Source organism: Trachypithecus francoisi, unplaced genomic scaffold (assembly GCF_009764315.1).
Source record: "Trachypithecus francoisi isolate TF-2019V2 unplaced genomic scaffold, Tfra_2.0 Lachesis_group17, whole genome shotgun sequence".
NCBI classification, from domain to species: Eukaryota; Metazoa; Chordata; class Mammalia; order Primates; family Cercopithecidae; genus Trachypithecus; species Trachypithecus francoisi.
In genome coordinates, this window is record NW_022681462.1 from 56,382,869 (window position 1) to 56,410,610 (window position 27,742).

The following is a 27,742-nucleotide window of genomic DNA, read 5'->3' on the forward strand; positions in this document are numbered from 1 at the left end:
GCTGAGGTACAGAGGCATGATCTTGGCTCACTGGAGCCTTGAACTCCTGGGCTAAAGAGATCTTCCCACCTCACAGGTAGCTGGGACTACAGGCAGGTGCCACCACTCCCGGCTACTTTTTTTTTTTTTTTTTTTTGTAGAGACAGGGTCTGTCTGTTTTGCCCAGTCTGGTCTGGAACTCCTGGGCTCAAGCTGTCTTCCCACCTCCATCCCTCAAAGTGCTGGGATTACAGGCATGAGCCACACACCCAGCCTGAGTTTTAATTCTAGATCAGAGTCTGTTTATCCACCAATTCCCTCACCTTAGCCCTATACAGAAAGTACCTATTTTGAGCCAGGCATTCTGCTAAGTGTTCTTCCACCTGCTGGCTGTGCAATTGTGTTGACCAATAACAAGTGTTATTATGGCCTAAAGGAAATCAGAGCTAGAAAGGTGGAAACTGGTTTCTGAATGATGTCAAGGCACTGGGATCATGTGAAAGCCTGAGCCCATGTGGCTGTGTTCTGTGTGTATGCAGACAATAATGAGAATAATTATAAAACTCCATACACCTGTGCCTGCCAGCCTTCATCACTGTGCACAATGTTAGTTCAAACTCATTGTGTATCAAGAAAATAATAGAGTTTTATGTAATGAAATATAATGACTTATTCAAAATGATTTGTCAGCTTCAGAGAATAGCAATAATGTTGTACTATAAATTAAAACTTGAGTGGTTGGAGGATTTTTTCCTCCTTACCGCCAGCTGTTAATACAGTTTGACAATATACCTAATCAAAATCACATAGCTTAATTGCCTTTGATGCATTCATAATTATATTTACCAGGACTTTAATATACAACCCAGAACACACACATGCACCTTGATACATAACACACAGAATCCTCCCACATTTGAGGAACTGAAAAATACTTTAGAGAGGTGGTTATTAGAAGGGAAGTTCTGCGGTGAGTTTTCCAAAAATCATTTTCATGTTACATTTTTTAATTTTTAATGTGCATTTTAAAATTTTTCCAATATATTGTATACTTAGTAATAAATAGTTCATCTAAAACATGCTGAGTAAATTCAGCTACTACGAAACAGTTATTGCCTCATAAAGTGAAAACTGAATGAAGCTGTCAAATGGAAGAACAATTAAATTAGTTGACTAGGTCGTTAGAAACAATAGCATTTTTTAGAAAACCATGGACTTGGCCGGGCGCGGTGGCTCAAGCCTGTAATCCCAGCACTTTGGGAGGCCGAGACGGGCGGATCACGAGGTCAGAAGATCGAGACCATCCTGGCTAACATGGTGAAACCCTGTCTCTACTAAAAATACAAAAAAACTAGCCGGGCGACGTGGCGGGCGCCTGTAGTCCCAGCTACTCGGGAGGCTGAGGCAGGAGAATGGCGTGAACCCGGGAGGCGGAGCTTGCAGTGAGCTGAGATCCGGCCACTGCACTCCAGCCTGGGCGGCAGAGCGAGACTCCGTCTCAAAAAAAAAAAAAAAAAAAAAAAAAGAAAACCATGGACTTACCAGAGACTATGATTTTGAGGTAAGAATTCATGAATGCACCTACCTCCTATACATGATCCAAATGCAAAACTTTTTTTGAACAGACTGAGAAAAGAAGAGAGGTTCAACCTGTTCTGGTCAATGACAGAGATCTGAGTTTGCTTTTGGAGCAGCTTTATTTTTGTTAGTCTAGAAATATTACCCAGAATCTGTAATACTGAGGTGAGTAGCAAAGAAATCTTTCAGGAAGCACCTCATCCATTTTCCTGGCCTGTTACTTAGTTCACCAATATAATAAATATAGTGGCTTCCTTTAGAGAGATCACCTCTCTGTAGGTTTGTTTACCAAGCTATATTTTTACCTGTATATTTCTTACAGCTTTCAAAGGGTATTTTAAGTCATTCAATGCCTTGTTCTCCTTACAAACCTACTTATTCTACACAAACTAGTGTGGGCACTGACCCATACATACTTAATAATCTCACCTCTAGCAGTTTCTCTTTGCTAGAAAAGTTTCACTCATTACAATTACACTTACTCTTGAGGACTCAGCTAAAAACAGGCTTGTTCTCTAAAACCTTTCTGAATACTCCAGCCTAAAATGATCTTTCCTATGAGCATTTGTTTTACATCTTGTGTGCACCTTTGATGCAAATGGCTTCTCCAAACTAGCCACGTTTAAGAACAGCATACTTCAATTCTGCAGCATACAGACATGTTTATTAACAGATTTGGTCATTCATTCTACACATTTATAAATTGTGATCTTTGTGAACAAAAAAATGGTATTAAGCAAATGGTCTCCAGGAATTTCCCCACTTGAGATATAGGTGGCTGGGCTGCACAACTGAAGCAGGAGAGAAAGGGTTGAGCAAGAGGTTAGTCAGAATAACAGATCTAGATCCATTGTCATTCTGAGAGGTTGAGAGTCAAGCCAACTGCAGCAGTAATAGCCTGGAACTCGATAAGCCTTCCACCAGTTCCCATCTGCATGAGCAGGCCTCTTTTTCACTGACTTACCTCCTCAAGGTTGTTATGATAAAGCAGGGATTTTTTTTCTCTCATTGTCTTCTTCTCTCATTAGACTCAGTATGAACAAAATGAACTTTTACTGGTTCAATTTATTTCTCTTGTTCAGGGAAATCAAGTATCATCAAACGTGAAAAATCAAAACATTATTCCTTCTGGGTCATATTCCTTAGAGCAGAATTATCTCTAATTTGTCTATATTTTAAACAAAATCTTGTTACCAAGCCCTGGCATAGTCTGTATGACTTCTCTTTTTAAGGGACTAATAGAAAATAAGGTTATGTAGGAAACACTAACACATTGATTCCTCTTTCTTTTTCTGACAGAGTAAAAAGGTCATAATAGAACGTAAATGTCCTATGGAGTAACTCATTTGCCATTAAGTATTACTGAATTGTATTGACAGTTTGCACCTTCAGAGAACTTATACTTCTTAGACACAGGGACTCAAATATTACTTTAGCGTTTGTATCTGATTTTTCCTCAGCACCTTCTAGCATCAAGCACATCACTTCACTCACGTCCTTTTTTATCTAAACAACAATCATCATGGGCTTCTTATAGACCTGGAACTGGTATATAAGTTCCAGGTATGTAAGAAGGTGCTGGAGACACAGAGATGCATAGTATCAGGCATTTGCAGTGAAGGAACTCACCTTCAAGTTACGGAGACAAATGCACATAAATGGTTACAACTCACTGGAGCAAATGCTAGAAGAAAAGTATGTTTCAGGTGCTGTGTGAATACTAAGAAAGGAGTGACTAACTTCCCTATTCAAAGAAGATCAGTCATTTATTATAGCAGAAACCAGATGAGAGCAAATGAGTGAGAAAGCAGATCATAAAGAATCCTTTAATCATAATAAGAAATTTATCATGGTTATATATGATGGAGAACCAGGGGGTGGAATTTTCAATAGGCATTAGAAAGCTAAATATGTGTACCCATCTAAGCACTCAGTGGATGTTTTCTGATAATGATTGATCAAAATGAGTGAAGTCAATTCAAAGAAGCTACACAGGAGAACTTTTAGTGTGAAGGAATTGTTCTGTCTGATTCTGGAGTGATAAATGTGTGACTGGAACACACAGAACGATACACCAAAAACAGTAAACTTTATACAAACTAAAATAAAAGAAAAAGAAGAATGACCTAAGTAATGCAGAAAAAGATGTTCTGACTGGAAAGTATAAAACAACAGACAAAAAGAATTGTATACAAACACTCTAGTTGGCAAAATTGTTTCTCTCAGGAATACAGGTTAACATTTCTGGAACCACTGTTCACGTACACTGAGGATGAAGAAATAAGTAAATGCATGGCAGGTGGTGGGTGGAAGCCAGGTTTCTCACTGTTGGAGAGGAAAGTTATAAACAAGTAAGGCTAGAATAAACTCTGTGCAATGGAATTAGTAAGAGACATCAGTGTGATATTATGTTTAACTTAATATGTATAAAGAGTGATACAGAAAAAATTGTAAATATGTGTAGACACAGGGGTTATGATTCATAAATATATTGCCTATTTTGTATGCTGAGAGTGCTTAGAAGTAATGAAACCCTAGGAGCAATGAGCATATTGTTTTGTTTGGTTGAGATCATGGCTAGAGTTACCCCAAAAGTAGCGGCAGGGAAGCTCCCACAAAGGACTGCCCCACACCATCCCAAGATGAGGCCAGCTGGAATTCCAAACAAACAAACAAAAAAACCACTAAATGCTAGGGTAAGCAGTCCAAAGCATGGCCTCAGGGAACTTCCATATACTGGGCTATAGAATCCTTGAGATGGACCGTGAGAAATACGTTCTCTCAGGCCTGGCCATCAGGAGAGGGTTGGGTTGTAAAGTTTATATTAAGGTTTAAAGAATCTAACTAAGATCTGGGCTAGTTTCTACTTGTTTGATCTTCTAGTGTTTCAGGCATCAAACTAAACAACTTTACCAGAACCTTAGAATATTTCCTGTTATTTTCCAGGCCCAGACTTGGGTCCAAGTCTGCTGGGGAAAACATACAACTGAATCAGTTACAGATAATTCAAGGCACTCTATGTTTCTAGGTCAGGACAAAGAAAGAAATTGAGGGCAACTGAGGGACCCTGAAATCCATAGGTCTGACCAGTTCTTACAATCTTACATGCCATATTTTCTGTGATGATCTGAGTCAGTAGGAAAGGGCAGGATTGCCTGCAATATATTTTATTTTAACTTTATGAAGCACTGCAAACAAAACTCACATCAACAGTAAATATAGGTGTATATTATAAAACCTATTATCACAATTTTTAACAAACTTACTAGCAGAGTTTTCCAACAAGAACCCCATTTCAAAAAACATGATTTTATTATAGACCACCAAGAGTCATCCCCCCATGTGGTCAATTAACTGTAATTGTTTTTGTAAATGAAACAGGGATTGAGTAACTTCAGCTTTTTGGTCTGTAATATACAACAATCAGTTTACACAAAGAAACAGAAGGCTCTCCTTTGCACAGCTATCACCACGGCTAAAGCCACTTGGCTCTGTAGAACCATTTTCCTTATGGTGGCTGTTTCAATACTGAAGGCCTCCAAACCATGCTCAATGTCCACCATCCAGGCCACCATGGGGAAAATCAGGGCTAGAAGTTAGTACTACAGAACCACTGAGTGTCATTCTGGGTGATCCCGTATATTCCTAGCCTAAAAGACCAGTCTGTGGTGAACCAATCCTTGTCCTTAAGTATAATAGTGTGCTGGAATCAGGCAGTTGGAAGGAACCTTAGGTACCTGATATTGTTTACCTGAATGTCTTTAGAGTGGTTATATTTTTTTCAAAGATATATCCACAACGCAGGAGAGCATCCGTGCCACAGCAATGGGCCACACAAAGCCCCTCCCCTCCAACATTGGCTGCCAGAACATGGCACTTGAAGGGGCAGTTCTTGCTTTAGCAGTTGCTTTCCTGAAGAACATTTTCATGGGTAAACTTACAATGGGTCCAGCGTTGCACAATGTCACATCCCAGTCACCCAAGTTTGCATGCGTGATGTCAGCAGTACTCACCTCCATATGTTGTTTAGTTATGGAAGTATGCAAAGAGATTGTCTTCTCTCTGTAGCTCAGTCCACCATGAGTACCATGGAGTACCTGCAAGGCTACTCAGGGGCGTAAGACACCATGGGAAGCAGCCAGATGGGCCTTTCCAAGGCACTTTGTGGACAGGCTAGGAAGACATTCTCTATGGACATGCAAATGCTAGTGGGGATGATACAATAGCAAAGGAGAAAGCAGCTCAAACTAACAGCAGATAGACAAAAATTATTAGGAACACATAAAATGGCCTCTGGCCCCTCTTATAGTATTAGATCACCCCTGCCAAAATAGTCTCAGTCACCATCAGAATCTTCCTAGGAGGGCGATACCAGACCTTTTATCTCAGCATGGGAGAAGTTGTGGACTACGCAGTTATAGGGCTGAGTGAAATCCACTGCATTAGGGGCACTGCTTGACCACTGTCAATATCTCCTCGGGCCCTTTATTGAAAAGGAAAGTAAGGGCTCAGGCTTAAGGCAGTGGCAGCCTCCTGTCTTAGGGAAAGAAGGACACCAATCCAGCTCAAGAGCACTCTTCCTTCCAGATCCCATCTCCCATCTCCTATCTCAGGGATTCCTGTCCACACATTGTGGGACAAGGTGAGTGCAAAATTAGGGTATTCCATGTGGAAATGAACTCTGGGCTTAAGGTAGTGTCTGATTTCCTCCATACCCAGATGGCTTTTGTTGGTTTCGTTTTATCTACCAGATGATCATAAGGCATTTTTGTTCCCATAATGGGGCCTCATTAAAAACACATATAGCTTCCATTAAAACTATAGCCCAATTTCTCTATGAGGGAAGTTCTATCAAGAGTTTAATTTGTTCCTTTAAAGGTCATTTTTCCTCATCATAACTCCCACTCTCTGTGGGTTGCAGGGCAGATAAAATTGTCAGATGATGCCCTCCTATTGTGCCCAATTTGGGATTAGGAAGCTTGTGAAATATGTTTCTTGATGATTTGGGCAACAGTTCTTGGGATACCATATATTGGCTACAAGTGTTGCAGACCTCGTATAGTCAGGATCTGATTTATTTTATATTTTATTTTTGACAGGGAAAAGCTTGGGAGAAGCTATTCATACTTATGATATGCATGTGAATGAATATCAGTATTTCTTACTCTTTAGAGAGTGGGCCAGAAAAATTCATTTTCCACATGTCAGTCACTCTTTCTCCTCTCTTTATATTTGCAGTAATTCCTGGTACTTGCCAAGGACAGGCCTAGCAATAGATGGGGCAATTCTGTATTGCTTCCTCTGTTTCTTGTTTGGACACTGATGAGCCAGCTTGCAGGGACCAGATTTCAAGTGATATGCAGCTTCCTTTGACCTTCCTTCTAATGTACCCTGTGTGTTAGCTGCATCATCTTTTTCAGAGATGAGTACTGACCAGGCTATGGCCAGGATATCTGCTTTTATATTTCTACTAGGGGATGTTTGTTGGTGAGCTGCTATGTGGAAGACTGTTACATCAGCCTTTGATTTTTGTAATTGGTCCCAAAATCTGTCTATAGCTCTGACTCCCATAGCAATCTCCCATTTATAAATCATTGATCATTTCCCTTTTAATTATTGACAGCGTCACCCCTTTGATGACCATGAAGGAATCAGTACACAAAGTTGCTAGGTGTAGCTCCTTCATAATTACTAAACAGGCAGCTCATATCATCAGCCCATTGGCTGTTAGACCCCATTCCTGATTTCACCCATATGGTATCTGTAGCCAACTGAATAGCCACAACAATCCATTTTGGTGGTTGGCTTACACTGGAGCCATCTGTATACCATGCATCCTCTGGTATGCTACCATCTCATTTTATTCAATAGGGTTTCTCTGAGGCAGTGTCAGGATGGATTTTAAATCTATGGTACAGTTGACCTTTAAACAATATGGGTTTGAACTGCACAAGTCAACGTATATGTGGATTATTTTCAATAAAAATTTGAAAAGTTGCACTGAGTGCCTGCCTCCCTTTCTACCTCCTCCACTTCTTCCTTCTCTGTCACCCCTGAGACAGTAAGATCAATCCCTCCTCTCCCTTTTCCTCCTTAGTTTACCAACGTGAAGATGACAAGAAAGAAGACATTTATGATGATCTACTTTCACTTAACAAATAGTAAATATATTTTTGCTTCCTTATAATTTTTTTTTTTTTTTTTGAGACAGAGTTTCGCTCTGTCGCCCAGGCTGGAGTGCAGTGGCCGGATCTCAGCTCACTGCAAGCTCCGCCTCCCGGGTTTACGCCATTCTCCTGCCTCAGCCTCCGAGTAGCTGGGACTACAGGCGCCCGCCACCTCGCCCGGCTAGTTTTTTGTATTTTTAGTAGAGACGGGGTTTCACCGTGTTAACCAGGATGGTCTCGATCTGCTGACCTCGTGATCCGCCCGTCTCGGCCTCCCAAAGTGCTGGGATTACAGGCTTGAGCCACCGCGCCCGGCCATAATTTTTAAATAATATTTTATTTTCTCTAACTCACTTTGTTGTGAGAATATAGTATACAATACAAATAACATACAAAGTATGTGTTAATCGACTGTTTATGTTATAAATAAGGCTTCTAGTCAACAGTAAGCTATTAGTAATTAAGTTTTTGGGGAATGAAGTTATAAATCAATTTTTGACAGTAAGGGGGTGAGAGGGGCAGCATCTCTAACCCCTGTTTTGTTCAAGGGTCAACTGTATATTGCACAGGTCCCAACGGGGCTTATAGTTTTATCAACAGAGGACTGGATATTAGGTACCTTCTCTGTTGGAAATATGTATGTCACTTAGCCAAAGTATTATTTTATGTTACTGCTGATATGGGTTTGGCCAACAGGCTATCAATCTGACGCTTAATAGGGTAAGCCATTTGTACTTCCACCAGCGTATCTCCTGCTAGAGGCTTGGTTTGCAAGAGGGCCTGCTAAACTGCAAGGAAATGTTTATCTAACACAGTATAGCATTGCTCAACATCCTTGAACAATTGTAACTAGAATCCAATGGGTATTCATTGTTTATCCTCCCTTTGCCAGGGGGCCCAGTCCATTCCTTCCTCAGTCACATAAACATCCAATTTAAATGATATCCTGGGGATGAAATAGTTTGTAGGGCTTGTGCTTGTGTCACTAAGGCTTTCTCACCTTTTGTGCCTCCTTATTTATCAGGCAGTATAATGGCCTGAGACATTAGGCCAAGTATAGAATTAAAGTCTTCCAAAAACCTAGCATACCTATAAAAACTTGTATTTTAAAATGTTCAAGGCCATAGGTATGTCTGTATTTGGTTGATCATGGCTGAGACAAAACCCAGGTCTCACTCTATTGACCACACCCAGGAATTTCATGGTGCCTTTGGTCCCTAGATATTCTGTTGGTTGCTGGCTCATCCTCTGGATTGTGGTTGCTCTAGGACTTTCTAGGTAGCCCTCTGCAAAATACTTAAATCCATGAAGTTTAGCAGAATATCACGCACATAATGCTTCCAGTGAATGCTGGACTTGTCACCCATAATGGCAAGGTCTCTTGCTCCTAAACCACAGCAAATCATGGTGCTAGGTAAGTGTCCCTGTGGAGCACCTGAGCACCTGCGAGGGCCATTGTTGGCCCTCCCGGGTAAAGGCAATCAGGTCCTGGGACGTTGGTCTAAGAGTATGCTAAATAAAGTATTTGCTAAATCCAAGACAGTATCTCATGCACTAAACACTAGTCAGTGTGACTAAAAACTAGTCAGACTTTCCAGGCTTTGAGCCACATTTGGGAGAGTAGTATGCATGGCTGGAGTCACCTTATTTAGTTCTCAGTAACCAACTGTCATTCTTCAGATGCTTTCAGGTTTTCACATGGGCCACATCTGGCTGTTGAATGGGCTCTGTGCAAGAGGCACAAGTCTCACCCTCTCTAGTTTCTGAATAATAGCTATTATATCTTAGTTCCCTTGTGGGACATGATATTGTGAAGGCCCCACAAAAAGACCTAAGATGGGGAGCAGTGTCCTTCCAACGTGGTGGAACAGCCTTTAGGATCTCATTGTGAATTCCAGCTGTGAAAGGGCATAATCAGGTCCCTGGAAAGCAAGGACACAGATGGTCACCCTCACTGCCAACTCACAACACAAAGCCTGCACCTCTTTGATTGTCTTCCAAGATTCAGGATACCCAGGCCTATCTCCCTCTGATGGTCAGCCTTCCCTATAGGCTAGTATGGTCCGGTCCATCAAGGGATGATTCTCTGCAATAGCAGGGAGACCATGTGGCTGTTGCCTGATGGAGGGATGTGCTGTACCATTGCTAACCTTTTTTCCTCATTTCCAGATAGAACCACCCATCAGCACTACCATACCATAATTTCACAGCCAAGCAGCTAAGGACTGCTTTTGAGTTCTACTGAAAAGAGGACAGACAGATCAATCAACTTCACTGGAGGACATTTGCACAAGGAATAAGTTTGATTGGCAGGTGGTGGGGGTCTTTGCATGCCTGCCTAGTGGCTTTGTTTCAATTCAGTCTGAGGGATCAAGCACTCACATGTGCCCCTTAGTCCTTTTTTCTGAATCCATGATTTCTATCCAGTTCTCAGATTCCCCTTCACTTTCTAATGGATTTTATTTTTTATTATTCCAGCAAGGACTCTGGACAACGGCACGAATGCACACATTTCTCATCGCGAGAAGTTAAGCATAGTAGCATGTCAGTGTGTGTAGCCAAGCCTTCCCTTCTTCCATTTTATCCTCCATGTCTATAAACAACAGAGTGTAATGCAAGTCCCTTTCTGGTTATAATTCCTCCTCTAACATGCACACCTTGTTTTTGGCCACCAGCTGAGCCTGAATAGTCCAGATGGACTGCCCACAGCAGAGGCCACACTATTCCTGCTGCTAAGAGCCAGGCTTCCTTGTTGACCATGTATAATTTCAAACCCTCCATTAGGCTACTCAAACCTGTTGGAGCTTTTGGAGCAACTCCCAGTGCAGCTCAGTATCCAGCAGGTGGGAAAGAGGGTCCCACATACACCCTTGCCACTATGCCAGGATCTTTCTGGTTTATTCCTCTTTTCTCCATCCCATTTCTTTGGAATCCTGTATACTACTTTAATTGTTCTGTCCAGCAGACTTATGGCAGGAGTCATCCCAAAAGTGGTGACAGGGGAGCTCCTGCAAGAGATTGCCTTAAACTACCCCAAGAAGAGGCCAGTTGGAATCCCAACAAAGAAGCACTAAACACCAGGGTAAGCAGTCCACAGCATTTATGAGGGGAACTTGTACATATAGGGCTGCAGTGTCCTTGAGATGGACAGTGAGAAAGCAGACGTTCAGCCCAGGTATGTACATGAGGAAAGAGTAAGATGTGGGAGTTAATAAGACGGCTTAAAGAATTTGACTCAGGCCTGGGATCAGTTTCTAGGAACATGTTTGACCTTTCAATATTTCAGGCAACAACTTAAACAATTTTATCATTACCTCAGAATGTTCCTTGGTGCCTTCCAGGCCCCAACTTGGGTCCAGGCCTGCTGGAGAAAATATATAAATGGCCAGGTCACAGAGAGCTCAAGGCACCAGTCAGGACAAAGAAAGGCAGTGTATGTGGGGGAGGGTGGGGAGGTAACTGAGGGACCCTGTATGTACCCAGCACCCAGATCTTGGTTTCTGAATATCATTCTCTAATAAACTTAACCAGGTGTCTTAGAGAAATGGCTGAATATAGGATGAGGGCGGGGAAAATGAAACATGAGTCTGGAACATCTTAGCATTTTGGAAAGAAAGGAAATATTCAACAACCAAAGGGATGGGTGGTGTCAAAGGGACACAGGAATCAACTTGAGAAAGCTATCATTAGTCAAAGCTGGAATGCAGTAAAATTAATGATAGAGTATTATTATAAACCAAAGGAGAAAATAAATACTTAAGAGTCCATACTGATATAAATATTGAGTAAAGTTTAAAACAGCAGAAATAAACAAAAGAAGCTTGACAATATACTGTCAAGGTGTGAAGGGATATATTTTGTATTTGTCTTCTCTCTGTCCCAATGATATCTTTAGAGGACTTAAAAATCAATACAAACTTTGAGAAGTCAGTTAATATCTCAACACCATATTACAAAGTATACTTCACCACTTAACTCAATCATTTCTTATTCATACTGCACTTTTTGCCTATAATGTTTTTGCTAATCCCTTATTCACTCATACTTAATCCATTTGTTATGGCTGATTCAAGTGTCATTTTTGTCCTCAAATCTCATGAAAGGTCAGTGTGGTGCAAAAGAAAAAAAAGCACTTAATAAATTTTGCTGATTTGAGTTGTTCAAGCTCTGACCATATTTTCTTTTTTATTATAACTAATAGAACTAAACAATTTAGCACATGTATATTTTAATTTTGTTAATTTCATCTCCCCAGCTAAACTGTGAAGTCTGTGAGCGTAGGGGATTTGTTGTATATTGATTTTGTACATCCAGTAATACCTAAAACAGTGCATAAACTATATATTCAAAAATGTTTTTGACTATTGGATTAAGACTTACTATCTCCAGGAAAGAAAACAATGAAGACAAAAACAACAAAGCTTCCTCTGCCACCATTTTAATCCTTTCCCATTCAGAAAGTGCCAATGCAGAAACTGCTAAGTGCAGTAAGAGAGGAAGAAAGGAAAATAACACTATACATTTTCACCATTATGTTGGGAAAACAAAACCTAGCATTAAATTTTTTCTATGTCAGAAAATATTAGAGCAAATATTTGGTGGGTTCTATGGTTACACAGATGATCTGAATTGTAATTAAGCAGTGCCAACAGTATATGGTCTTTTCTATGGATGTTTCTTTCCTGGCAAACCGATGGATGGCAGCATTCTGTGGCCTCTCAGTCACTGCTTTTGAAAGGTAAAAAAGTTACTTTTTACTGCTGCTTAGTTGGCAGGCACTTCAGAAACTATCTTTTACTTTTCAATGGATGACAATCCTAGAATAATGCAAGCAGATAAAGCATGTCCTCTGGGGGACATTTTTTTTTTTTTAAGTAATGGCCCTGAAAACGTACACTTCTTGTGCGTTCTTTTTTAGCCATCAAAAACATATTTCTGATAAGCAAACAGAAACTACATAACTCTCCTAGATTTGTTTATCTTTTATCATTTTTCTTTTTTTTTTTTTTTTTTTTTGAGACGGAGTCTCGCTCTGTCGCCCGGACTGGAGTGCAGTGGCCAGATCTCAGCTCACTGCAAGCTCCGCCTCCCGGGTTTCCGCCATTCTCCTGCCTCAGCCTCCCGAGTAGCTGGGACTACAGGTGCCCGCCACCTCGCCCGGCTAGTTTTTGTATTTTTAGTAGAGACGGGGTTTCACCGTATTAGCCAGGATGGTCTCGATCTCCTGACCTCGTGATCCGCCCGTCTCGGCCTCCCAAAGTGCTGGGATTACAGGCTTGAGCCACCGCGCCCGGCCGCTCTTTTATCATTTTTCTTAGAACACAGGGATGTTGGTGAAACAGTGAATATAAGCAGGTGTGGGAAGGAGGTTGCTTGATTATAAACACACATTACATACTAAAGAAGAATGAAGCTTTACTTCTGATGCTACTTCAATAAATAAATAGCCTGGATGCAGTGGCCAACACCTCCAATATTAGCACTCTGGGAGGTCAAGGCAGGAGGCTCACTTGAGTCTAATAGTTTGAAACCAGGGTGATCAACATAGTGAGATCCCATCTCCACAAAAAGAAAAGAAAACATAAGTATCTAAATAAAGTAGAAAATAAAGCATACCAGGAATGATAATAGAACCACATCAGCCTGACACAAGCTTTGTGGAGTTACAAAGTGCTGTGAATCTACACTATAGCTTGCATGAGTCTGAGTCCAACACAGAAAAGAAAATCACTATAAGTATTTGAAACAAGAGGAAATTCATGCAGGTAATTAATTGCACACATGGCAGAAAAGAGAAAAAGCCAACCAGGAGATGGTGAGCCAACTCAGAAATAAGCAAAACAAGATATGACCATTCTTGTGGCTACTGAGACATAGCGAGAAAGAAGGTGTTAACAGATCTCAGATGCCAGGGTGATGGGAGAAAAGTATCATCATAGTGAGAACCACTGAAGGATATTTTACTCCATATTCTCAGGCCCTATTTTCCCCTCTCTCTTCAATCTCCTGTCAGTGTGTCCTAGTAGCAAGCCTACCTCAGAGCCAGTGGGCAAAAAGAAGCCTCAGAAATGTAGTTGAAGAGTCAGCCCCTGCAGCGCAGAACAGAGCAGGAAAAGTGTGGAGAATGGATCTGAAATCCAGTGAACGACCTAACAGAACCCCTCTTTCTTAACATACTTTATGTAAGATGTGGGCAGGAATCCAGGTTTCCCTGTCAAGGGAGAAGATCCTACTGAGAATAGATGATCCATTTTCAGGCATATTATAGAGGCATTTTATACTTGCAGCTATGAGGGTGAAAAATCTAAAGGTAATATATCTTTGAACACTAAAAATCATGAAACAGAACATATCAGATAAAATGATGAGGAGAAAATTCAAATATATTAATTTTTTATCAAGTAACAGGTCATTTCTTGAGAACCTGTTATGTGGTTTTATATTATCTGTCTTGAGGCATTCCAAACAAGTACAACTAGGGATGACACCTGTTCTCAAAAAGCCTGAAGACTGGTTGTGGAGGTTAACACTAAAACATGAGACAGTTAAGAAAAAAACAGTGCACAATTGTAGAAAATGACATGTTAAATTTCAGGGTGCAAGCATAAAGTATATTAGATTTTCTTAACTTAGTCACTCACTCCAAAATATTTAGGCCTTTAAGCATGTTTCCAAACAGGGTGCAACCTAAATTAGTGACCAAGAAAAAGGGCTTGGTGCATGCTGTCTGAATTCAAATACTGGCTCCCCGAATAACTTGTCCTGAAATTTTGAAAAAAAAATTATGTGAACTTCCTGTGCCTCTGTTTTCCCTTTTATAAAATGGGAGTACAATAATAGTTACTATCTCAGAGCATGGTCACAAAGAGAAAATTAGTTAACGTCTGAAGAGTACTTAGGTCAACTTCTGCCACAGGGCAAGTGCTCAACGATATTAGCCATTTCTCATGAAATGTTTGCAACATTTCAGTATAAAGGCAATGATATTTTGAGTTTAGTAGGGAGTAGTATTCAGGAAAAAACTATTTACTTTGCTATTTTTCCATGTTGTTGAATTTTATTTTTAATTGACCTTGGCTTTCAATGGATAGGAATATGCACATTTATGTACACATATAAACACACAAATGCATGTCCACACACATGTACATATACATATCCACATATGTGACCTCTGAGCCTGTAAGCAACAGAGAATATGTATGCTTGCCTGGTATTACTGCTGCCCAACTCCCTTGCTGCACTTGATACCCTTCTCTTCTTATTGAAAGAGAGGGGGGGAAATGTCAATAAATTATTCATTACATCAATCTGATGATTGCTCAGCAAATAAGAAGGGCAATGGGACACTCTATAAGAAAAAATATTAAAACAATAAAATTTGTTACACATAACCTATTCACACTTTATTTTCCCAAGTAATATTTTTTGACAAATTTATCTCTCTTGGCCAATTTGGCATTTATAATATTAATCTACAAAGGAGTGCATTTTCTACAGTATTTTTGCCTAAGCATCATATTGATTTTTATAGTGGAAGTAGTGTTCCCAGATACTAGCTGCTCTAATTGTTGACATTTAAGACATTTAAGCACATTGACTCAAAAGTGATTTGAGATATATATATATATATATATATATGTGTGTGTGTGTGTGTGTGTGTGTGTGTGTGTGTGTGTATACACACACAGAACACTGAAATGTATTCTAGCTTTTAGGGGGAATCAAAGGAGGTTTGCTTAATTTAAAAAAATATTGCTCTAAAAAGAGTCTTTGACAATAACTTGGATACTACAAGTGCAACTTTTTTCAACTAATTCACATACTGCTCATTTTCTGTATGATATAAATTGTCAAGGTAGGGTGACATGGAGTTAAAGAGTTATTAATTCATGAGGGTATGAACACTATTTCCATGCATGTTTATGTGATTATTTCTTGCCATTATGAAGGAAAGAGACCACAGCCTTTGTCTCAAGCATCCTAAAGCCGTGGTAAACACAACTGCTAATAGCATTGCAACATGCCACATAATTACAAATAGAGACTGCCTTCTAAAAGCATTCTATTAAAGAAAGTGTTGTGTGGTACCGCAATGAGAATCACTAACTACAGGCCTTAAACGAAGTCTTTCGACTATTTGCCTTCCGAGGAATTTCACTAATATCCTACTGTTTTTCAAGCAATTAAAATGCAAATAAACATTTAAGGGCACTAGATTGGGAGCCCAGATTTGAAAAAAAAAATCACTGTATATTCACTAAAGCTACTTAGTTTCTCTTAATTGAAAGCTTCCTTGTACATGCACCTTCTGATTAATACTATTCACTTCAGACAGTCTTCTCATTGGCAGATAGAACTTTTGTTTCAGTACTTTACTTGCTAAAATCTGAATCTTTCCTCTACTCTGGTCGATGAGAAGTGTTCATCAAAAAAAAAAAAAGTAGAAATAAACTATGCTATACACAAACATCTTCACGGAGGTGGACATTTACAATCCTAATATTAGGTTTAAGTATCTCTCCTGTATGCACTAAAGAAAGAGGTGTTGATGTTTGCTTACAGATAAAGAAATAACAGCAAGTTACTGTGGCATTGTTTTCATCAGCTAACTCTTCACCAGCGAATAAATGTATGATGAAGTATATTAATTTGTGAAAAAGGACTTCTTAAGAAAGAGATATCCAGACGGTGCTATGGTAATCTAAATGCTCCTAATGGAATTATGCAATGCTTCTACAATTAATGTCAAGGTATTTCATCTCGTCTTGTCTGCAGATAGGCTGGTATTATCTCAGACTATAATTATAAAAGTTACATAATTGATCAAAGAATTGATAAAGATAAAATTCCTACCATAACTCTCAAAACTGATAAAAGAGAAACTTGGATTTCATGATTATCATTAAATGATATTGCAGGTCAAGTACAATTAACTAAAATAGTTTCATTTCATCTTTACCTTTCCATTCAGTCATACACACAACAGACATACATACTATCAAACAGGATGTTTCGTATTGAAATGCTCTCCCTATTTTTCTCATTCTCTTCTCCATAGAAATTTTTTTTTTTTTTTTTTTTTTTTTTGAGACGGAGTCTCACTCTGTTGCCCAGGCTGGAGTGCAGGGGCACGATCTCGGCTCACTGCAAGCTCCACCTCCTAGGTTCATGCCATTCTCCTGCCTCAGCCTCCTGAGTAGCTGGGACTACAGGTGCCTGCCACCACGCCTGGCTAATTTTTTTTTTTTTTTTTTGTATTTTTAGTAGAGACGGGGTTTCACCGTATTAGCCAGGATGGTCGCGATCTCCTGACCTCGTGATCCACCCACCTCAGCCTCCCAAAGTGCTGGGGTTACAGGCGTGAGCCACTGCGCCCGGCCAGAAATCTCTTTCTAACACCTCTATCATTCACCAATTAGAAGTAAACATGCGATTATGAGATTTATCAATAAATTGAGAGGTCAGAAGTGGTAAATCAAGACTTGTCTTAGGCAAATTTTCATGATACTTGAAAAGAGCCATTGGATCTGAAATTAGTTCCTCTATATTTGAATGAGCAAAGGAGACAAGTTTGATAGAGCTTAGCTAGCGTTATGGATATGCTGGGAAAGGGGAAATAATAGGGAAAGAGTTCACCTTTTGTTCAAATCAATGAATGGCTTTGTTTATACATAAGCCATTCATAATTAGATATTCATGGCTATGAAGGGATTAGAATATGTCACTCCAAAATATGCCATTTTAGTATAAAGATTATTTTGAGTTGAAGGCAATTGAGAATGAACAGGTCCAGGAAGAGTTCTCTGCCTTTCCCTTAACTGCCTAAAAGCAGAACATAAATTTCCATTTGTAAAGGTGTCCCCTGTATATGGAAGAGGAGGGCACTCTTGTTGTAGCAAGACAAGCCAAAGATGAAACCCCTCAGACACTTAGTTGTAGAAGGAAGGGCTTTATTCAGCCAGCAGCATTGGCAGACTCACATCTCCAAAAACCAAGCTCCCCGAGTGAGCAATTCCTGTCCCTTTTAAGCGCTTACAACTCTAAGGGGTCCACGTGAAAGGGTCGTGAGCAAGCAGGGAGTACGTGACTGGGGGCTGCATGCACTGGTAGTCAGAACTGAACAGAAGAGGACAGGGATTTTCACAATGCTTTCCATACAATGTCTGGAATCTATAGATAACATAACCGGTTAGGTCAGGGGCTTATCTTTAACCAGGCCCAGTGTGTGGTGCCGGGCTGTCTGCCTATGGATTTTATTTCTCCCTATAAGATAGTTTTTACTTCTTCTATCTGTGGAGGCAGAAATTGGGCATAAGACAATACGAGGGGTGGTCTCCTCCCTTATTCTTACTAGAAATGGAACAAACACAGATTAGCTTCCATAAATATATTTACTATCCTTATCTTCCATTACTTCTCCCATACATTTCCTAGTCACTTTCCATGACTCATCATCACTTGAAGCCTAAATCCCCTTTCCTTTGACAAAATGGTATAAGAGCCCCTGAGTCAAACCACCTGTGAGTCACTTCTTTTCTGTCATCTTCTGTGCATGTAAAATATTAATACGAATTATATGTCTTTGTCTCTTGTTAATCTGTCCCTGGTCAGTACAGATCTCCACGTAAAAAACCCAAGAGTAGTATCTTCAAATTCACCACTCATAATTCACTGCCTCCAATCCACTGCTCCACTCAACACAGCCAATTTAATCACTGATTTCCTGCCATTTGTTGCCTGCTGGTTGGATAGCATGTACATTCTAACTCCTCTAGTTTTTTACCCATGCTTTTTCCTTTGTCCGGCATGCCCTCAATCTGAATCTTTCAAATTTTAATTTAGGTCCAGGAGATTTTCCCTACCTCCTCCATATAGAATGACTCAGTTCTCTGAATATCAAGAAGAGTTTTGGTCACTTTCACTCTTTTACACAAGGCATGTGTTCCCTTGTAGTAGTATTTTTTCACATATGCCTCCTCATTGCATATTCCTGGAAACCAACAACTTTGCTTTACAGTTCTGTATGCCCAGTGATTGTAGAGAATCAAAAGCTCAGATGGTATTCAGTAAACATTAAGTAAGAGTAAATACTAGTTATTTGCCACATGAGGCCCATTAGGTTAAAAACTGAATGGCCGTAACTTCGAAAATTTGTTACTCAGAGACTTTTTGAAAAGATTTTAGCATTATGATAGGTCTAAAATGTTACACTGATAGAGTAGAATATAGCATATTAGCTAAACTGATGGATGATGTGGGATTAGTTCATAGGATATAATTATGTGCCTGAGTCCTTTAGCCATCTGTTGATAGAATTATAATATATAAGAAGTTTGTAATATGGGAATCAACACCATGAAGTGCTCTGATGGATGCTTTTCATTCATTTATTCATTTGAAAAATAAGCATTTATTGGGCGCTATACCTGGGTCTGGGAGTATAAGGATATAATAGAATCTACCCCCTGCCCCTTTCTTTTCAAAAATGGGATTTTGCTAGTTGCCCAGGATAGAGTACAGTGGATCTTCACAGGTACAGTCAGAGCACTGCAGCCTCAAACTCCTAGCCTCAAGCAATCCTCCCACCTGAGTTTCCTGAGTACTTGGAACTACAGGCATTCACCACCATGCTGAGCTCTGAGCTCTAGATCCTGACTTTGTGGAACGCAGAGTCTGAGTCAGTCTGGAGTCATGATAAACTTTTATTTTTTGTGCATCAGTGCAAATATACTTAGAAATGATGTTGAGGTGGAGCTGCAGGGAGATTATAAATTTAAATAAAAAAGTAAGAGAAAACCCATTTGATTGGGACAAGGATTATGAAAATGCCATCAGCAAATCCCAGAGAAAATCCTTCTCCAAAACAAATGATTATAATGATTGCACAAGTTGGTACCAAAAGGAAAATCATTTACTTATTCAGGCTTATCGAATGCCTGTAGAGAAAGGCACTGTATCAGCTAATAGGTGGGAATGCATCAGGTTTCTGTCTGGATGGAATTAATATCCTAGTGGTAAATACATAAATAAGTATACTATTATTTCATAACATTTATGAAAAGTGTTATGCAATAAATGCATTGGTTATTACAAATTCATATAAAATGAGAGTGTTTACTGGCTAGAGAGTTGTGCTTAAATTAAGGCCTGAAAGAAAAGAGTAAGGGTATGTGAAAGTTTGAAGAAGACAAAAGCATTCCAACCCAAAGGAAGAGTATGTGCCTGAGGAAGGAAGGAAATTGGCCTATTCTACGTTAACTGGATTCTGTCACTTGTGCCAGTTACATTTTCATTCTAGAGATCACCAGATGGGTAAGAAGTTTGCCGAAGCAAATCACTATGAGGTTTCTGTCTCAGGAGGCAATTCCAGAGAATAACGTTTTTGAAATGAATAAAAATAAAAGTTGAACATAGGCATTTGCTTTATTGCCTTAATTCACAACCTGGCTGAGTCACACTTGCTTTGGGAACCATAATTTTGAATTTCTGGACTTGAATGAATTTTAAAAATTCTCTTCACAAATGGAAGGTGGGAAAAAGAAATGTGATAGATGTAAAAGCTAGACACACAAATAGCTGCTCAAGACAGAGTATGACTTAGTGTCACTGAGGGAACTAAACTCAATTCTCAGGATCATGTTTAAAATATCAGCTGTGACACAATGTTAGGCTAACCTAGAGGAAAAAGTACTGGGTTCTTCCGCTGTCTGGAGCATATATTGGCCCAAAGCATCCCTTTTTGCCACAATTCTTTTTAAGACTTCATTCTTAGAGGCAGGGAAAAAAACTAACTATAATTAGAAAACTGGAATAAATTTTAAAAACATATAAAGTAATTATACTCCATTTATAAAAAGAACCTGTAAATTTAGACTAGCCTATGTGAAAAGCAAAATCATGGAGAGAAATCTTTCATAATGACATCTGATTTCACCTGATGTTCATTCAAGTAATAAATCAAATTAGATTCATTTGAACAACAGTTTAGCTTATAATATTAACATAATATTATTAATCATAATATTAACAGCCTGTAACAATTGTCTAAAGATTTTTTGGGGGCCACATCTAATTAATATAATCACTACTAATACTATTAACATATTTTAGGTTTTATTTGTATTCCATTAAAATATTTCATAATAAAATTGTAAATAGAATATGGTCTTATCAAATTATTACAGCCTCCATTTCTCTGTAGTCATATAAAAATTACATTTATTTTTTCAAATTTAAAATATATAGTTACTTTTGAACTCATTTTGCTCAAATTCTGTAATACAGTAGTTTTATAACATTTGAAATATTTACACAGTTAAAAATCTATAGATGACATCAAGCTTTAATCAGAACATTGGGCTAACCATAGAATATCTTTATAGTCATTAAATAATAAACAATAAGTATTTTTATTATTAAAAATTTTATACATTATTCAAAATTTAAATTTCAAACAGTAAAATTGTTTTAAATATTATTTTATAAATCAAAATAGCAAAATGCCTCATTCATCTATTCTTTTGACAAACATCTATGAAGTACGTACTCTGGATGTTGGGAATATAGACACGTAGTGATGTATTTCATGTCACCAAAGTTTTTAGATTTCGTAAGGAGACAAGCAGGTCTACTTGAGAACGCGTAGATTATTGCCATGGTGACCTAATACAGAATCTACTGGAAGAGGCAAATGCACTCTACAATTCCCTGGCACTCAGAGAAGGCTTTCTAATGGTGGAAGAAGTGTTTTAACATTAAATTGAAGATGAGAATTAGCAAGAGATTACCAAGTGGATTAAGAAAGAAAGGCTACACCATCCAGAGGGACTGGACTCTGAAAAATCAAGGAGGTTTGAGAGAACTGCATGTAAACTCAAGAGGCTCAATGTGTTGGAATGTGTAGGGGCTTTGAAGACATAAGGTGGGAAAGTTGGTACATTAGAAAAGACAGGAATAGACATACTGAAGTTCATACCATGCGCTTTGAGTTCCTCCAGAAATAGTTATTAAACAAAAGATGGAAGTGCAGTTAGTTTATTTTATAGGTAACCCAGAAAATACTTTCCAGAGAGTGAGGAAGGAAAGCAGACAATGAGGTGTGTATTATCAACCATGTTAATATTTGATCCCCTTAATCCTACCGAGGATTAAGGAAACTCGGTAGCCAGTGTAAAATACACGCCTGAGAAAGGAAACATTCAAACAGGAAAACGGGGATGCAGTATTGTTTATACACCAACTTCCTTTGTTCATTGGTTGAGAGACAGTGTTAATTCACTGGTATTTCCAACCTACCTCACAGGGAGCAAAGCAGTCTCTAAGGGATAAATAAAGCTTTCAGGCAAAGAAATGTAAGCACTGGGAATTCAAAGTTCATCCATGTTCGCTAAATCATTAAGGTCAAGGTGTATGGCACCAACAGCTTCATGCAATTACACTTATATTTCAGTTTGTAGATCTCATGGTGCTTATGAAAGGCATCATGCAGAAGAGGTTTACAGAAGCTTGCAGAAGTCCAACAGCCTGAGTCTGAGTCCTGACTCTCTCATTCATTCATCTGTTCATTCTGTGTGATATTGAGAAAGTTGCTTCACTTCTGTATGCCTTTACTTTAGCCATCTGGAAAATGCAAATAACTATGTCATGGGGCTGAGGTTAACATAAATTGAATAAATTCACAAAGAACAGTGAGAATAGTGCAGCATATAGTAAATGCCCAGGAAATGAGAATTACTACTAATCAACAGATTTTTAGCATAAGGAGCCACAGTCATATTTTATGTTCAAAGGATCATACTAAGGGTACAGTGTAGAAAATGGTGATGCTAGAGGGCAGAATTTATGCAATTCCATTGTGGGGGAGAGAAAAGAATAAATTAACAGGCTGTTTTAAGAAAGCCATTTGATTGGTTAGAGTGGGGGGTTTTGGCAAGAGATTGGAGGTAACAGGTTTGGAGGAAGGAACAGATTTGGAGGAAGCTGATGAGTACGTGTATAAACAAAGTTGATTCTGCCACTTCACAAAAATATCATAAAACATCTGTCAATATAGAAATCAAAGATACGTTAATAATTTAGGACATATGGATATTCTTCAAAACATTTTATGAGCAATGATACTCAAAGAGAAAAAAAAAAACAAAAACACTCCATTTCCTCACTGAGCACCCAGGAAATAAGCCCTTATTTCAAGGTATGGCATAAAAAAGCACATTACTTGAAAAAAACAGTGGTCTAAAATATGTAATGGCTAAAGGTATTACATGCCTTATAATATATATATTTCAAATATATTATTTCTGTAAAATTCTGAACTATCTTCTGACAATATGCAGAAATCATTTCCAGTCTGTATTATATACAAATCTCTCAAATTCTTTATTTTCCCTCTCAATTTTACTCAATATCAATCTTTCTTCCTCCCTTCCTCCCTTCCTCCTTCCCTCCCTCTCTCCCTCTCTTGTTTCTTCCTCCCTCCCTCCCTTCCTTCCTTCCTTTTCTTTTGCTTGCTTAAATTTGTAGCTAATGAACTCAAGAGAACATCAGATATATACAAATTACAAAGTTGGAATGCCATTTACATTTCTGAAAATCTCTTTAGATGTGGGGTAAAGTTATGACAGTGTAGTTTTTTTTTTTTTTTTTACTGTATTTCTTGGTTATGTTTTGTTTAATGTTATATATTCGGTGAAGGAGACACCAGAATAAAGAAAGAGCATGGTAGTAGAAAGTTAGCCCTTTGTTATTTTGTTAACAAGAGTATTCTTTTACTTAAAACAAGGGAGCTAAGCTGGATAATCTCCTTCATTTGCAAAAAAAGTTAAGGAGTCTAACGGATCTAACGAAAAAGGAAGAGATAAACTGGATTTAAACTTTGGCTCCACTTTTTTTACTCACTCTATTCTTCTTTTTTTTTTTGAGACGGAGTCTCGCTCTGTCGCTGTGGCTTGATCTCGGCTCACTGCAAACTCCACCTCCTGGATTCACGCCATTCTCCTGCCTCAGCCTCCCAAGTAGCTGTGACTACAGGCGCCCACCACCACCCTGAGCTAATTTTTTTGTATTTTTAGTAGAGACGGGTTTTCACCGTGTTAGCTGGGATGGTCTCGATCTCCTGACCTCATGATTTGCCCGCCTCAGTGCCCCAAAGTGTTGTGATTACAGGTGTGAGCCACCGCGCCCTATTATCCTTAAATAGTTTTTTTTATTTGAATGTTCCTTGATACATTTGAATGTCCTTGAATGTTCAATGATACATTTAAGGTGAACTAGGATTTAAACAAAAGCAACTTGTGGAAACAATGAATCAAAGGTGTGTCTTGTAAACAATGTCTTGTAATGATTCACAAGATATAGTCAAGTTTTATATCACAGTCAAAATCATTATGCTTATAGAATGAGTGCTAAAATCTTTTGTTTTCTTTGACATTAATTTATCCACTGAAAACAAAAGTACTATTTGCCCTGTAAATAATACTGACACAGGGAAGACTGAATACCCTACTTAATATTTTTATGATATTGATCTTTCTCACAGTCCTTGGAAGATGAACTTGAGGTTGGGAGGATTGAAAATAGGAAGAAACTTAATATTTTAAAACATGCAAATAAGTTTCAGTTTAATGTAGTTAAATTATCCCTGTTGAACTTTTGATGAATTGAACAACATATGTAGAAAGGTTTGGTATAGAATATGTAATTTTCTTTCATATTTAATGCATTCTGTCAATGAAGAAAAATGACCGAGACAAATCTCAATCATTTTAGGAGGGTTATTTGCCAATATTAAGGACACGTGCCAGTGATACAGCCTCAGGAAGTCCTGATAACATGGGCCAAAGGTGGTTGGAGCACAGCTTGGTTTTATAGATTTTAGGGAGACTTGAGACATCAATCAAAATATGTGAGATGTACAATGTTTCTATCTATCTGGAAAGGCAGGACAATTTGAAGCAGGGAGAGGGCTTCCAGGTTATAGGTAGGTAAGGGAAAATCGGTTGCATTCTTTTGAATTTCTGATTAGCTTTTTCCAAAGGAAGCAATCAATCAGATATTCATTTATCTCACTGAGCAAAGGCATGACTGAGCTCTGTCTGTACTTTGTCCATAAGGAAATTCCTTGTGGTATGTAGCTTTATTATCTTAGTTACTATCTTTGTTTGAAATACAATGGGAGGCAGGTTTGCCCTAAGCAGTGCCCAGCTTGACTTTTCCCTTTGGTTTAGTGATTTTGGGGTCCCAAGATTTATTTCCCTTTCTCATTTCTACCCTTTCCTATGAACACATTTCACCCAGTCATGCTTTTCTACACCATGAAATTTACCAAGTACATAGGAAACTTCTACACCTAATGTGAGGCATTCTTTCATTAATTTGCATATATCCAGCTGTACATACTTTGCCAAGATAATAATTTATATCAATATATTATCAAGAAAATAAAGTAGCATATATAAAGTCCTGGCATGCTATTGCATTTTCATACATATCTATATTCTAAAGCAATAGTTTTCAAATTACTTTTCAAACGTATATGAGCCACAATATAGAAAATATAATAAATATTTTTATTACAAATGTCTATAAGCTCAAATTATTCTAAAATCAGTCATTAAAAAGTATCAAAGTGACTTAAAGACTGAAATTCTTTATTGTGGTGTTTATGGTTCACACTCTTGCTTCAGCCTCAATATCCTTTTACTTTCTTTCTTTATTCTTTGGTTGTCAAATACAGCAAAAATGTTGGTTCATGAGGTGAAGTTGTTACAAATACAAAGTGTTTTTTTTTTAGACAAAGTCTTGCTCTTGCCCCCCAGGCTGGAGTGTGATGGCACAATCTTGGCTCACTGCACCTCTGCCTCCTGGGTTCAAGGGATTCTCCTGCCTCAGCCCCCTCTCTGAGTAGCTGTGATTACAGGTGCGCACCACCACATCTGGCTAATTTTTGTATATTTAATAGAGACGGGGTTTCACCATATTGCCCAGGTTGGTCTTGAACTCCTGACCTCAAGTGATCCCCCTGCCTCGGCCTTCCAAAGAGCTGGGATTACAGGTGTGAGCCACCACGCCTGGCTACAAATATAAACTTAAAATAAATTTGTGATCTTACAATCTCAAGAACTCTCTTCTGATAGCAGAGAAAAAAAAAATCCAGTTATCCAAATGAATGCATTAATGGCCTTCAATGTGCTCATTTGTGTTATACAATCCTTGTGAGAATGTATGTTTTATAAAAGTGTGTACCAGCCAGGCACGGTGGCTCACACCTGTAATACCAAGTTTTTGGGAAGCTGAGGCGGGCAGATCACCTGAGGTCAGGAGTTCGAGACCAGCCTGGCCAACATGGCAAAACTCTGTCTCGATTAAAAATACAAAAACTAGCTGGGATTGGTGGCGGGTGCCTGCAGTCCCATCTACTCCAGAGGCTGAGGCAGAATTGCTTGAACCCAGGAGGCGGTGGTTGCAGTGAGCCGAGGTCATGCCACTGCATTTCAACCTGGGTGACAATGGCAAAACTCCATCTCATACACACACACACACACACATACACACACACACACACACAGTGTGTATCCTTTTTTACAGGTTTTCATTACAGTTTTTTAGTATGCATTTAAATCTTAAGAAATTTGGAATAAAATATCTGGGAAATCCCTGAAACATTTGCAAGAGCCCTTATTTACGTTTTCTCTTATATTCCATAATAGAATGTAGAAACGAATAGTCTGATTAGAATAATTTTAATAAAAATTAAAAGCTCTATCCAGAAAACTTTTAGCTCTCCACCTAACACCAAATCTGCATTTATAGCATCATGCACCTTGTTGTTTACCCCCAAATTTTATCTGACAGTGGTCTTTCTCATTCTCAGGCTAATCCTTTCACCTCTGATCTGTCCCACCCCATTTTCTTTCCCATAAGACCACCATGGTACTTTTTCCTTCATTCCCTTGATTCTTCAACTCTCTCCATTTACTTGTTTGTTCTCAGTTAACAAATAACTTCACGGTTGTGTTATCGGAAAGGGGTCCTGATCTAAACCCCAAGAGAGGGTTCTTGGATCTCACACAAGGAAGAATTCAGGGTGAGTCCACAGAGTAAAGTGAAAAAAAGTTTATTAAGAAAGTACAGGAATAAAAGAATGACTACTCCATAGAGCAGCCCCAAGGGTTTCTGGTTGCCCACTTTGATGGTTATTTCTTCATTATATGCTAAACAAGGGGAGGATTATTCATACCTTTCCCTTTCAGACCATATAGGGCAACTTCCTGACATTCATACCTCTCCCTTTTAGACTACATAGGGCAACTTCCTGGCTTTTGTAAAATGTCATGGCACTGATGGGAGTGTAGCAATGAGGAGGACCAGAGGTTACTCTTGGCGGCATCTTGGTTTTGGTGGGTTTTAGCTGGCTTCTTTATTGTAACCTGTTTTATCTTCAAGGTCTTTATGACCTGTATCTTATGCTGACCTCCTACCTCATTCTATGACTCAGAATGCCTAACCATCTGAGAATGCAGCCCAGTAGGTTTCAGTCTTATTTTACCTAGCTCCTATTAAAGATGGAGTTGCTGTGGTTCACATGCCTCTGACAGTTACCCTCCTAAAAGAATGACAGATGGCTCATGCCTGTAATCCCAGCACTTTGGGAGGCTGAGACGGGCGGATCACAAGGTCAGGATATCGAGACCATCCTGGCTAACACGGTGAAATCCCATCTCCACTAAAAATACAAAAAAAATTAGCTGAGCGTGGTGGCAGGTGCCTATAATCCCAGCTACTAGGGAGGCTGAGGCAGGAGAATGGCGTGAACCCAGGAAGCGGAGCTTGCAGTGAGCCGAGATCACGCCACTGCACTCCAGCCTGGGTGACAGAGCAAGACTCCATCTCAAAAAAAAAAAAAAAAAAAAAAAAAAAAGAATGACAGAAACCCTTTTATAACTCCTTATACTCACCTAATTACTGTGTTGTGGCTTTGTTTCTTGTTACATCTAAATGCTTGAAAGTGTATTCTA